Source organism: Canis lupus, chromosome 2 (assembly GCF_011100685.1).
Source record: "Canis lupus familiaris isolate Mischka breed German Shepherd chromosome 2, alternate assembly UU_Cfam_GSD_1.0, whole genome shotgun sequence".
In the NCBI taxonomy this organism is placed as follows: domain Eukaryota; kingdom Metazoa; phylum Chordata; class Mammalia; order Carnivora; family Canidae; genus Canis; species Canis lupus.
In genome coordinates, this window is record NC_049223.1 from 15,426,161 (window position 1) to 15,438,425 (window position 12,265).

Sequence of the window (12,265 nt, forward strand, 5' to 3'; positions counted from 1 at the left end):
ATCTCATAAATGCCCTAAAATAAGTGCTTACCAAATATTTAATTTAATGCACTGACTATAGACAAACTAATTAGACATTACTTTAAATGTAGCTTAAATTCAGTGATCTAGATTAGATTTTCTAGAAGAAATTATTTTGTCATTCATCCAAAGGTAAAACATCTGCTATGAATCATGTAACATACTTGCTTCTCTGCATGATCTGCAGGCCATCCTTGAACATGTTTTATGAGATTTTCATTGAAGTGTGCTGCTAGCGTAGGTGTTAATGAACATGTAGGTCGGGCAGATGAATTCTGTGGTACAACTGTTGCGTTTGATGCATTACTACTAGAAGTATGATTTGGACCAGGCGATGGACTTCTCTGGCTACTGGAAGAGAAAAAAATTGAATGTATAGTATATTTTAAAAAGGAGATACCTAAAAATTGTCAATATCTTCTATTAAATTAAAGATATCCAAATTCCTAAGAAAATCTGTTATTTTAACATCAAATACATAGAATTTAAAATCCAAAGTGTAGTTATATCATGTACTCCTTAAACACACTTTTGGGAGGAAAAAGGGCCCTTCTAAGAACACTAATGTCAGTTAAATTTAAACTAATAGTGCTCTTCAAATTTGACAGCAGAACCTGTGATTTTGTATACCAGAAACACTATTCAGAATGTAACTAAGAAATGGTCATATTTTAACAGTTGTAGATATAAGGCACAACTGAGTATTGCATCTTAAGTACATGTAGATAAAGAGGGGGAAAAAAATCTATTGCCTTTGTTTAGTGTCAGAACAAAATACTGAATCAGAGGGTAGATAATGTGAAGCAAAATACAGGCATTTTATTGGACAGCAACAAATGAGTTTAGTGGCAAAATAAGACCCAAAATGACACTCTGAGATAAGTTATCTTCTTTTAAAACTGTATGGTTTGGCTAGGGTTTGGGGATATGGTGGTAAAAACCAAAACTTTAATCACCCAAGTTGATTTCCTACCTGCTTCACCAGACTTGGCTCTGAATGAATTTCAGTTATTTCCAAAAACTAAATCTCCCAAAGGATGAAGAGTTTTCATCACTGAGGATATTTAAAATAATACTGCAGCCTCTAAAGACAATTTAAAAGAAGTATTTCCCAAAAATGTTCTGAGCAATGGCAACATTGCTGGAGTAAGTAGACAGCTTCCCAAGGTGATTATTTTGAAGGGAACAACTCTCATTTGGATGTAAAAGTTCTGAAATGCTTGTTTAGAAAACAACAATAAAAACAACAGTTGAATTATTTTGCTACCTCATAGCAAGAAATCAAAATAGGAAAATCAATCAAATGAAAATCATTTAAAGTTGTATTTGTTAATTAACAAAGAAACATGTAACACAATACAGCCCTATCTGACAAGCACTCCACACAGGGGTCAAAATTGAAGCTCTTAGGAAAACCTGACACATACCAGTTGAGAAATAGTATTTCCCATTTTTGGATTCAGCAATACACTCATATCTAAAACTGCTATGAGGAGGTTAAAAAATGATGTCATTTCCAACAAGTATTATAAAATCAGGTGCCCTCTTTGTACAAGTATGACATATTGTTACTCCTATCATATTCTATTAAGTAAAATCTGAAGAATGACTTTCTTCAAAAAATAAGCTGGCTTCATTACTAGAGACAACAACCTACTTGGAGTAAGATTTGACTTTGTAAATCTTCTAATACATAAAACTTAGGCTAACCATGGATTCTTACAAGATCAAGTTCTATTATACATATATTTTATAATATTCAAACAATGCAGCATGCAACATTAATGAAAAATATTTCAACACACATGAACTTACTTTGAGCGCTGAAGACTTCGAGGAGAGACAGGTTCATGACCTTGCTGTTTGTCAGCAGTTACAGGCTGCTGTGTGGCCGATTGTGAAACCGGTCCTTGCTTAACTACTGGAGTACTAACCTGAAATGTCAAAATCTGGTGAGACAGGCTTCTATTATATGCATAAATACCATGGAAAGTACATAAAACCAAAAGTACTATCAATGTGAAGTCTCTTATTTCTATTCTTTAGTAATTTTTAAGATAACATGAGCTGTCCCCTAATTGTTTCATAATTATTAGTGATATAGACATATTTAATTGTGTAAATCATGGTCATCCAGGTCCCCAAATCCATACACCCCTCCAAATCTAGTTGGATAGTCTTAAACTCTGAAAAATCTAGAGACTTCAAGAATTGCAGTTAGATTAAGTTCCCAAAGTTCACAGTTAGAAGAGCCACGTTCATTTTGAGACTAACATAGAATTTCTTCATAAAATGGCCCAGAAGACTTTAAGATTACTTTTTGTAAAGCAGAAGAACACAAACTAGTTCTCTAATGTTGAGCCCAGTTTTCTTTCTAATACACTAAGATAGCTCCTCTGATTCAGTTATTTTTATATCAGTAAAAATTAATGTTACTATATCATACAAATACAGCTGCTCAAATTTAAACCACATATGCAGAGCGTATAGATTGGTCTACCAGTGAATGAGTCAACACTGGAGTGGTCTTCAAAGACATGTTACCCTACAGAGGTGGAACAAGAGGACCATGATTGTCAGTGAGGATATGTACACTACACATACTTACATGCCACAGAAAAGAAAACAAGTACTTTTAAACACAAGCCCCGAATTAAGGCACGAAGCAGACAGCCATTTGTGATTAAGTCACATCCTCCAATAATAGTTTTGTTTTTTTCTTCTTTCTTCCTTTTTTTTTTTTTAATATTCCCCCAAACAAATCTGGATAGCCTGGCTACATAAAAATCATTTTTATAAGCATTTTTATAAGGTCTACTTAATACTGAATTCCCACTTAAAAAAAATTTGATGCCCATATACATAAGGGATTTGAAATGCTAATCTTATAACTGATTGTAAAACTTTACAATCACTTTTAGTCATTATTTATTGTACTCCTAAGATACTACACCCTGATGAGTTTTAAGCTCTAAGAAGATCTCCTTTGTTGAAACAATTTTTTCCTTCTCTCACAAAGTGCAAACAGTATGAAATTGCAGAATAGACTAATTTCTTTTTAAATTTTGAGTTAAATGTATCAATCCAGACTGACCCTAAAATGAGTTTAAATAAATGACTTAAATAGGGAAGGGATAAGCTAAGGAAGACCTAAAAGCTGTCCTAGCATCAATTTCAAGTTATCTTTCAATACGTTTTTATTTTTAGGCTTCTGTGAAAAAGCCTAAAGCTTTAAGCCTTAACTTTATTTCAATATAAAATTTTGGCAAGACCCCTGGTTGGCTTAGTAGGTAGAGCATTCGACTCTTGGATCTCAGGGTTGTGAGTTCGAGCCCCACAATAAGCGTAGAGATTGCTTAAAAATAAAATATTAGGGATCCCTGGGTGGCGCAGTGGTTTAGCGCCTGCCTTTGGCCCAGGGCGTGATCCTGGAGACCCGGGATCGAATCCCACGTTGGGCTCCTGGTGCGTGGAGCCTGCTTCTCCCTCTGCCTATGTCTCTGCCTCTCTCTCTGTGTGACTATCATAATAAATAAAATAAAAAAAAAAAATAAAAAAAATAAAAAAAAAAAATCTTAAAAAAAAAAAAATCTTCAGGGGATTCCTGGGTGGCTCTGCGGTTTGGCACCTGCCTTTGGCCCAGGGCCTGGTTCTGGAGTCCCAGGATCGAGTCCCACGTCGGGCTCCCTACATGGATCCTGCTTCTCTCTCTGCCTGCCTCTCTCTCTCTCTGTGTCTCTCATGAATAAATAAATAAATTCTTAAAAAAAAAGTTCCTTCTTAAAAAAAAAAAATCTTCAGCATAAAGGATTGAAATAGCCTACTTTTTAACTAAAAAGAATTTCTTAAATTTACCATTAAGAAAAAAAACTGCAATTTGTGCATATACCAACTTCCAAATCTTTTAATGTTTTGCTGGTAATAGGACTACAAAGCAAAGAATGAGTATGACTAAGATTTGCTTAAGAAATTTTGGGTAAGGGATACCTGGGTAGCTCAGCAGGTAAGCGTCTGCCTTCCACCTAGAGTGTGATCCCAGAGTACTGGGATCAAGTCCCACATCGGGCTCCCTGCATGGAGCCTGCTTGTCCCTCTGCCTGTGTTTCTGCCTTTCTCTGTGTCTCTCACGAATAAATAAAATCTTAAAAAAAAAAAAAAAATTTGGGCAAGACTCAAATGATATAGTATAAAATCTGAAGGCAGTGTTGTTAAGGTCTGGTTTATATTCCAGTAAGAAGAGACCAGCAATTTTCTAACGTCTCTGAGGAGCCATTCATGCAAACTTTTGCTTGGAGAAACACAGGTAGTATAAGCTTAGTAAAATGGATTCTGTGTTCAGAAAGACCTAGGCCTTAAATTCTGATTCCACCACAAAAACTGGATTTAACTGAAGGCTTAATTCTCTTATCTATTAAATGAAGCAAATAGTAGTTGATTCTCATGATGTGAAGTTAAATATAATACTATTAAGCTCTTAGCACAGAAATGGATTCATTTCTAAAATAAAAGTATGGGAGGAAAGCCACTGGAAAACAGGTTATATCTTTTAAAAAGTTAAAAAACTCTACAAATATTAAGACAATTATTTTATCCTTCTTTATCCCACTCTTCCTCCAGGTCACAAATCTCAGCCAGTAAGAGAAAACAATCAGCGTATAAAAGTAACACATATGATGGGGGTGCCTAGGTGGCTCAGTCAGTTATGTGTCTGACTTCCCGGTACTAGGATCAAGCCGCCAGTGAGCTCCCGGCTCAGCAAGGGGTCTGCTTCTCCCTCTGCCCTCCCCCCCCATACCCTCTCTGTAAATAAATAAATACTAATTTTTAATTAAAAAAATGTTGTAAAAAGTAGCATAGATGCAACTCCCTCTAGAGTCCTCAATTTACTGAGACTAACCTGCATCTAAGCTGACCCATCATGTCACCCACCACTACTACACGTTCTCAAAGAGGGCTTTTCCTACAATAGAGAGTCTAAAACATTAAACTTGTTTTCCAGAAGTGAGTGCTTTCGTGCTTTCTTTTCCAAATTTCCCTCAAAAAGCAACATACCCTTGGCTGTGATGAAACAGGAGGAGTACTAATCAAAGGTTTGATAGGGACTGTGTTAGTCTGAGGTGTGCTTCTTCTTGGAGACACATACGATCTTGGGGATGATGCATCAGAAGTTAAAGACATTGGAGACTGATTAGATGGCTGAGCTGTGAAAAAGTAAAGCCAATTAATTAATTCCAAATAAACCAAAACTTCCGTAATATATATGTAGAGGTCTTTCCATCCCTCTACATGCCCCTCTGAACACAGACAGAACACTTAATGTTTAAAGTCCAGAATCTGAAATACTCATGGAGTCACGGACTAAAAACGAGCTGTGAATTAGCGAAGCACATCCAAGTATGCCTCCTCCAACCTGTTTTTTCAGGCTGAAGCAAGAAGGTAAGCCTGAACTATTCTCACATGGAAGGCATCCTCACCATTCTTATTTGTTCTTTCTTATTCTATATTTAGGCCTGGTTATACCCCTTTATCTCCTGCCTCATGAGGATAACAGAGAGTTAAGTCTTTGCCACTATTATATTCAATTTTTCAGAATAAGTGTTTCTGCTCAGTTTATTAGTTTTCAGAATTGGGGCAGGGGGACAAGTCAAAGTGACCAATTCATTTTCTTCTTGCTTTACCTATATATGCCTCTTTCCATGGAGGTTTCATGGAGAAGAGAAGAAATAGGTAATTTAAGACAGGACTTGAGCATTTCTGTATCCTGTGGTCAGTCAAAAATCATTAAACATCAAATGTGAACCAAACCAACACTTAAAATATATTCAATGTTTCATAAAATTGAGGACCTATCAGTTACACTCAGCTTTAGAGTACATTGACAACTTAAAGTCCTGAATTAAATATGTATTACAGATTAATGGCAATACTGCCAGATAAATGTCAATGTTTGCCTCATCTGGAAAAAAAAAAATATGTATATACTAGTGTTAGAAAAAAAAATCATCAAACATCAGGGGTGTTTGAGTGGCTCAATAGGTTGGGGCATCTGCCTTCTGCTCAGGTCATGGTCTCAGGGTCCCAGGATTGAAGCCCCACATTAGGCTCCCTGCTCAGCAGAAAGTCTGTTTCTCCCCGCCCTCATGTACATTCTCTCAAATAATAAATAAATAATAAAATTAAAAACAAAATTACAGGCTCCTGTAAAACACAATCAAATTGTTATAGCTAGTCTCTTCAGAAACCAAAAAGTTTTACCATGAACCCCCTGCTCCAAATTAATATACAATTCTCACAATACCTAAGAAATGAATCCTGTGTAGAGAGCTGAGCAGCTTGAGAAATCAAAGAAGTTATGTTGAAGCAGATGGTCCAGCAGTAAGAAACTTATGAATTATAGACTGCAATGAGGCTTGTGTCACAGCTGCTGTAAGAACTAAACAATATCTTAAATTAAATAAAAACATAGTGGCACAGTATGGTATTAGTAACAACTTGAAAACTAAAAAACCCCAAAGAAACTGCCAGTGTTTCAACCTAGAACTCTCAAATAAAAATCTGTAAGATGGTAATAAAATGGGTCCAGAGATAGGAAAATTGATCAGAATGGTAGAAGAAATTTAATGGTTTTTTTTGTAAAGGAAAACAGTAGTTTTCCTTTGCATTAAAATTTGTGTTCAATTTTAAGAAACTCCGGAGACTTTTTAAAAAACAGTAAAGAGTGTTCCCTGGAAATTCTGATTATACCAGAAATCTATTCATCAATAGCTATAAGGCTTTTGTAGGTTACATGAAATTAAAAAGATAAAGGGTAGTTATTTCATGTGAATGCTTTACTAAACAAGGTGACCATTATAAACCCTACATTAGGGCAGCCCAGAGGTGGCTCAGCGCGTTTAGTGCCTGCCTTCAGCCCAGGGCATGATCCTGGAGACCCGGGATCGAGTCCCATGTCAGCTACCCTGCATGGAGCCTGCCTTCTCCATCTGCCTGTTGTCTTTGCCTCTCTTTCTCTCTGTGCCTCTCATGAATAAATAAATAAATCTTAAAAATAAAATAAAATAAAACCCTACATTAATACCCCCTCCAACAATCTTTTAAGAACAGACATTAAATAAAAGAAGCTAGGTAATTTTAGGAACAATTCATTTATTTTCAAAGATCCTTTATTATTGACATTTTCTTATGCTATCATCTCTTCAAACTGCAAAAGTCCTACTTTCCCTAGTAAAACATGTACCTATCAAATAGAATGGCACAGTTATCTTAAGAGAATAAAATCAAAATGCAAGAAAGTTAACAGTAAGAACAAAATTATTGACCAACTAGCGTGAAATAGCTCCATTTTTAAGATAAAGGAAGAACTTAACCATTTAGCACTACGGTTAAATATATTATGTAACAATGTACACATACTGAAATGGACTATTCTAAACAGAAAATTTTAAAATGCTCTTAAGACTGTTTTGAATTTGAATAGCTTGTCAATTAAAACTATCCACTTTTATTCAGACTTCTTTGATGTTGCTAGCTAAATAGCATACTGAAAAGCAAAGTTGGAATAACAATATGCTAGAATTTAAGTGTTTTTATATCAGTTTTTAGAAATGCTCTTTAATTAAAAAAAAAAAAGACATTTATTATACACATTAAGCAGACAGAATAGCTTTATCTCCGCGTAAATACCGTACACAGCAAGTCTTGAAAAATATACAGAGAAAAAAAAAAAAGAAAAATATACAGGAAAAATCCAAGTACTACTAACTTAATTACAATACCAAAGGTTTTCAACAACCATGAGGTTATGATATGAATTTCAAAGAATGACGCTCAAATGTGAATTTCAAAATGCAACAAAAAGACCACTCCTAAATTGGGGAATTTACTAACGACACGAAGCAAATAATAATAATAAACTGTTACCAATTTACCTTCATTTATTTTGGATATGTCCACATTAGAATTATTAAGTTGCAGCGTGGCTTGCAAAGCAGGAAGCAGCTGTCTGAGAAGGTTGGGTCCTGAAGTAATGGAGGTACTCGGTGACTGTGGAACAGAGAACAAGGGATGCTGACGCAGATGTTGGAGGTGCAGATGTGGATCAGTCCAGAGGCAGAGGATGTGGAAGGAGTGTGCAAGAATGCTGCTACAGATTTGTCTCCTGGTGCAGACTCTAAGTAAAAGGAGATAACACGGCTGAAAAAAAACTACTTGGAGAAAACTAGAACCAAATCGAAAGAGCAACTTTCATGTGCCAACACAAAAAAACTACTTGGAGAAAACTAGAACAACATCGAAAGAGCAACTTTCATGTGCCAACACCCAACTCAAGTAATTTCATTCCATCTTCCAAGGTGACACAGGGAGGGGGCTCAGTAAAGATCTTACCTACTTAGAATAATAGGGTTAAGTATTTTTATATCCCAATTTCACAGGTGAGAAACTAAACAAGAAAGATTATGTAACTTGCTTGAAATCACAAAACTTGGTAAAGCAGTGATTCTGCTATATTCATGTCTGATTCTAAAAGTCTCATGTTCTGTTTACTGGTAATGCTGTCTTCAAACACAGTTATGTATTAACTACACGTTCAAATAAGCTTCTATTAAGATAAAGGTACAATACAATTCTCCTGGATCTAATTTAAGGTGAAAATGTTTATGACCACAGTTAAGAGCCCTCCAAAACATGACAATGACCAGAAAAACAAATCAGGATTTAACCACCATGGCGAGCACCTCCAATATAGGCTACAGATCAGAAGAATGAAACTCCAACTTTGAACTTTCATACTCTAACAATTGAGTTTCCAGATTACATACCTTTCCTTCTATAAATATATCTATTTGTCACATTTAAAACTTATTAGCACTAGAAATGATGCTTTTTTAATAGCAACCCATCCACAATACATATATTCAGTATTTTAAATAAACCAAAAATAAATAAATAAATAAAACATGCACGGAAAATGGTCATTATCTGAAAGCTATAATTGCAAATTACATATATAGAGTCAATGCAATCGCAATCAAAACTCCAAAAGCATTTTTGGCAGTATTTGAGAAGTTGATTCTATTAACTTATTTGAAAAAGGTAAGGGCTAGTACGGCCATGAAGTTCATGAAAAAAAAAAGAACACAGCTAGTGAAATGTGTCTTGCCAGTATAAAACTCACAATTGAAAGAAAACCAATATAAGGTCGATTAAACTTCTGTTATGTGTCTTTAGAACTAGAAGATGAAAACAAGAAGGTATCTTGACATCTAGACGCAGAAAACTACAAAAAGCAAACCAATTACATTCAAGCACAGATAAGTATTCTAAGGAACTCCTATAATCAGAAAAGACAAACTACACGAAAGAAAAATGAACAAAAGATGAAATAAAGACATTTCCCAGAAGAAACTGGAATGGCTTTACAATTTTTATAATAATACAATGCTTGTTTCTATTTTAGCACAAAACTAGAAACAAACTAAATGTTCACCAACAGAAAGATGAACACTGTACTTTCATACCATGGAATATTACTAATATAATAACTTTAAAGAAAGAAAAAAAGAGGAACAGAGGACCTCTGGATAAAAATATTAAAACAACTAATCAAGATGTTCATGCATATGCTTACAATACTGGCCTAAATATGAAGATTTGCTAAAAATCTTTAATTTTCCATACACACCTATTTCTTGAAGATTTTCAAGTTTGTGTGTGTGTATATATATATATATCTCCCAAATTAAGACTATTATATGATGTATAAAAGTTGCAGGAATACTGCATCTGAATATTACACTGCTACCTAGTAACTGCAAATCCTCATTTCCAATTCTAAGAACTAAACATTTATTAATCTTCATGTCCCCACAGAAGCTGGGAATTACTAGTAAACCTGTCAGTTCTTACATTTATGATGACAGTTTTCTCCAGATCATACTCCTTAAGGGTCAGCTTAGGGCATTCCTGATTAATGTTTAAAATGAAAACAAGTTCTGCATTTTTACTTTCTGCATGAACCATCAAATTAGTGCTTACATACCTCTGAAATGATCCTTACTCTTTTGTTACTTTTATTGTGGCTTTCTTCTGTTTTTTAACGTATTCTGATTGCTGCTCAATCTATCCACACATTTTTAAAATAAGCACAGCTTAAAAAACTCTTGAGTGCTGCCCTTTAATCCAAAAAAGGAAACACCCCAGAAAAGAAAACTATACATATTACCATAAGAAATAAAGTAACAAAACTAAATATCCTTAACTCTTAGTTTTAGTAAGTTTGTTTACTCTAAGATAAATTTCTTTTGAAGTTCTGTCAAAGAAGATCACTGAAGAGTAGTATGGAAACCAGGTGATCCTGCTTAATATCTAGGAGACCCTTGAACAGGCAACATCTTTAAAGGCCAGAATTTTTCTATTAAAAGGTTTGAGTATCAGTTTTCAGCAGAAAGCTTATCAGAATTATCTATAAAGCTAAAAACAAAACAAAACAGATACCTGGGCTCCACTCTAATGAACCTGGGGAGGCCCAGGCATATGTTGAAGTTGTAAGAATTCTATAGGTGATTCTGACACCCTAGTTGATTCTGAAAAACAGGTTAGAGCTTTCAAGGTTGCTTTTCACCTTAAAAACCAAAGGAAACAAAACCAAAACAAAGCAGCATAGCACAAAGGTACAGGAGTGAGTGGAATTAAGGATAAGATGCAAGACAGAAAAGCTAAATCATTTTTCCCAGGTAGGTCTCCTATTTTTTCCATTGAGGTATAACAGACATACAACATTCTAGTAGTGTCAGGTGTTCAACATTCTTATCTATATATACTGCAAAATGATCTCCAAACAGTTACAAAATTATTTTTCTTGCTATGAGAACTTTCAAGACTTAGTTGAAAATATGCAACAGTATTATTATGCACATTATGTCCCCCATTGCTTTATAACTGGAAGTTTGTATCTTCTGACTTCCTTCACTTATTTCGTCCCAGCAACCACCAAGCTGTGTGCTCTGTATCTATACACTTGGTTTTGGTTTTTTAGACTCTTCACATATATAAGTATTTCCACACTATTTTAATAATAGCTCCACTCACCTTGTCTCCCTATAAAGACACATCCATACAAATGCCCTTCCAAAACATGTTACATGTTAAACATTTTACATATTACTTTCCTCAATCTATATATATAACTGAGAACAATGTACTGAGTTTAATAATATAAATATGGGATCCCTGGGTGGCGCAGCGGTTTGGCGCCTGCCTTTGGCCCAGGGTGCGATCCTGGAGACCCAGGATCGAATCCCACATCAGGCTCCCGGTGCATGGAGCCTGCTTCTCCCTCTGCCTGTGTCTCTGCCTCTCTCTCTCTCTCTCTGTGACTATCATAAATAAATAAAAATTAAAAAAAAAATTTAATAATATAATATAAAATGCTACTCTGTAAGGTAGTCTTAAAATATTACTAAAGAAAGGTATTGGTTGGGTACCTCTCCTGTGTTTTGAATGCCCTAAAAGAGATCTATTAACGTTACCCAGTATCTTCTATTATATAGTTTATTGTCTTTCCTTTCTTGCAGAACTTTAACAACTTCAGTAGGGGGATTTTGTTGTATTTATCTCTATAGCCCTGGTACGAGAGGACATGACACCAAGATGGCAATCAACATGTACTTGTTGAATGGGTACCTGATCCTGCAGTAAAGGCCCAGGTCCACGTACATGCATTCTCCCTCTAATCTCTAAGTATAGAATTTATGATAATATGGAGGAAAGTCTAAGATCTCCATCCTAAATAACTGACAATTACAGCTTTATGCTACTTTCATAAAAGTAAGGAACTATATGTAGTCTTAGAGATAAATTTAACTTATTTAAGCTTATTTTAAATAACCCTATAAAATACTCAACCTTTCTTTTTAAAAAACACAGAGAGGAAATGGAACTATTTGGAATAAACAGTAATGTCATCAAATATATATTTTTATCAAACTAAACAAATAAAAACTTGGGTCTTTCAAAATAAAGACCAAGAAGTAAATGTAGGTAAAAGAACAGTTTTTACATTACAAAGCCATTTCTATAGGCTCTTCCACTTTTAAAGAATATCATCCTCCAGTCTCATTCCTTAAATGTAAACTCTCCCCAAGCAAATCTAGGTTCCTTTGAGCATTTTTTTCAATCTCTTACACACCTATTTTAAACTTAAACTAAGTCACTTTCCCTTCTGATTATTTCTAAGACTTACAGA

General features: G+C 34.8%; 1 protein-coding gene and 1 pseudogene across 5 annotated transcripts in view; one reads left to right on the plus strand and one right to left on the minus strand.

Moving 5' to 3' along the window:
- Positions 1-12,265, plus strand: part of MPP7 (membrane palmitoylated protein 7) — a 681,753-nt gene that overhangs the window by 28,981 nt on the left and 640,507 nt on the right. The gene's annotated exons all lie outside the window — the stretch shown is intronic.
- Positions 4,367-12,265, minus strand: part of LOC119876091 — a 30,991-nt pseudogene continuing 23,092 nt past the window's right edge.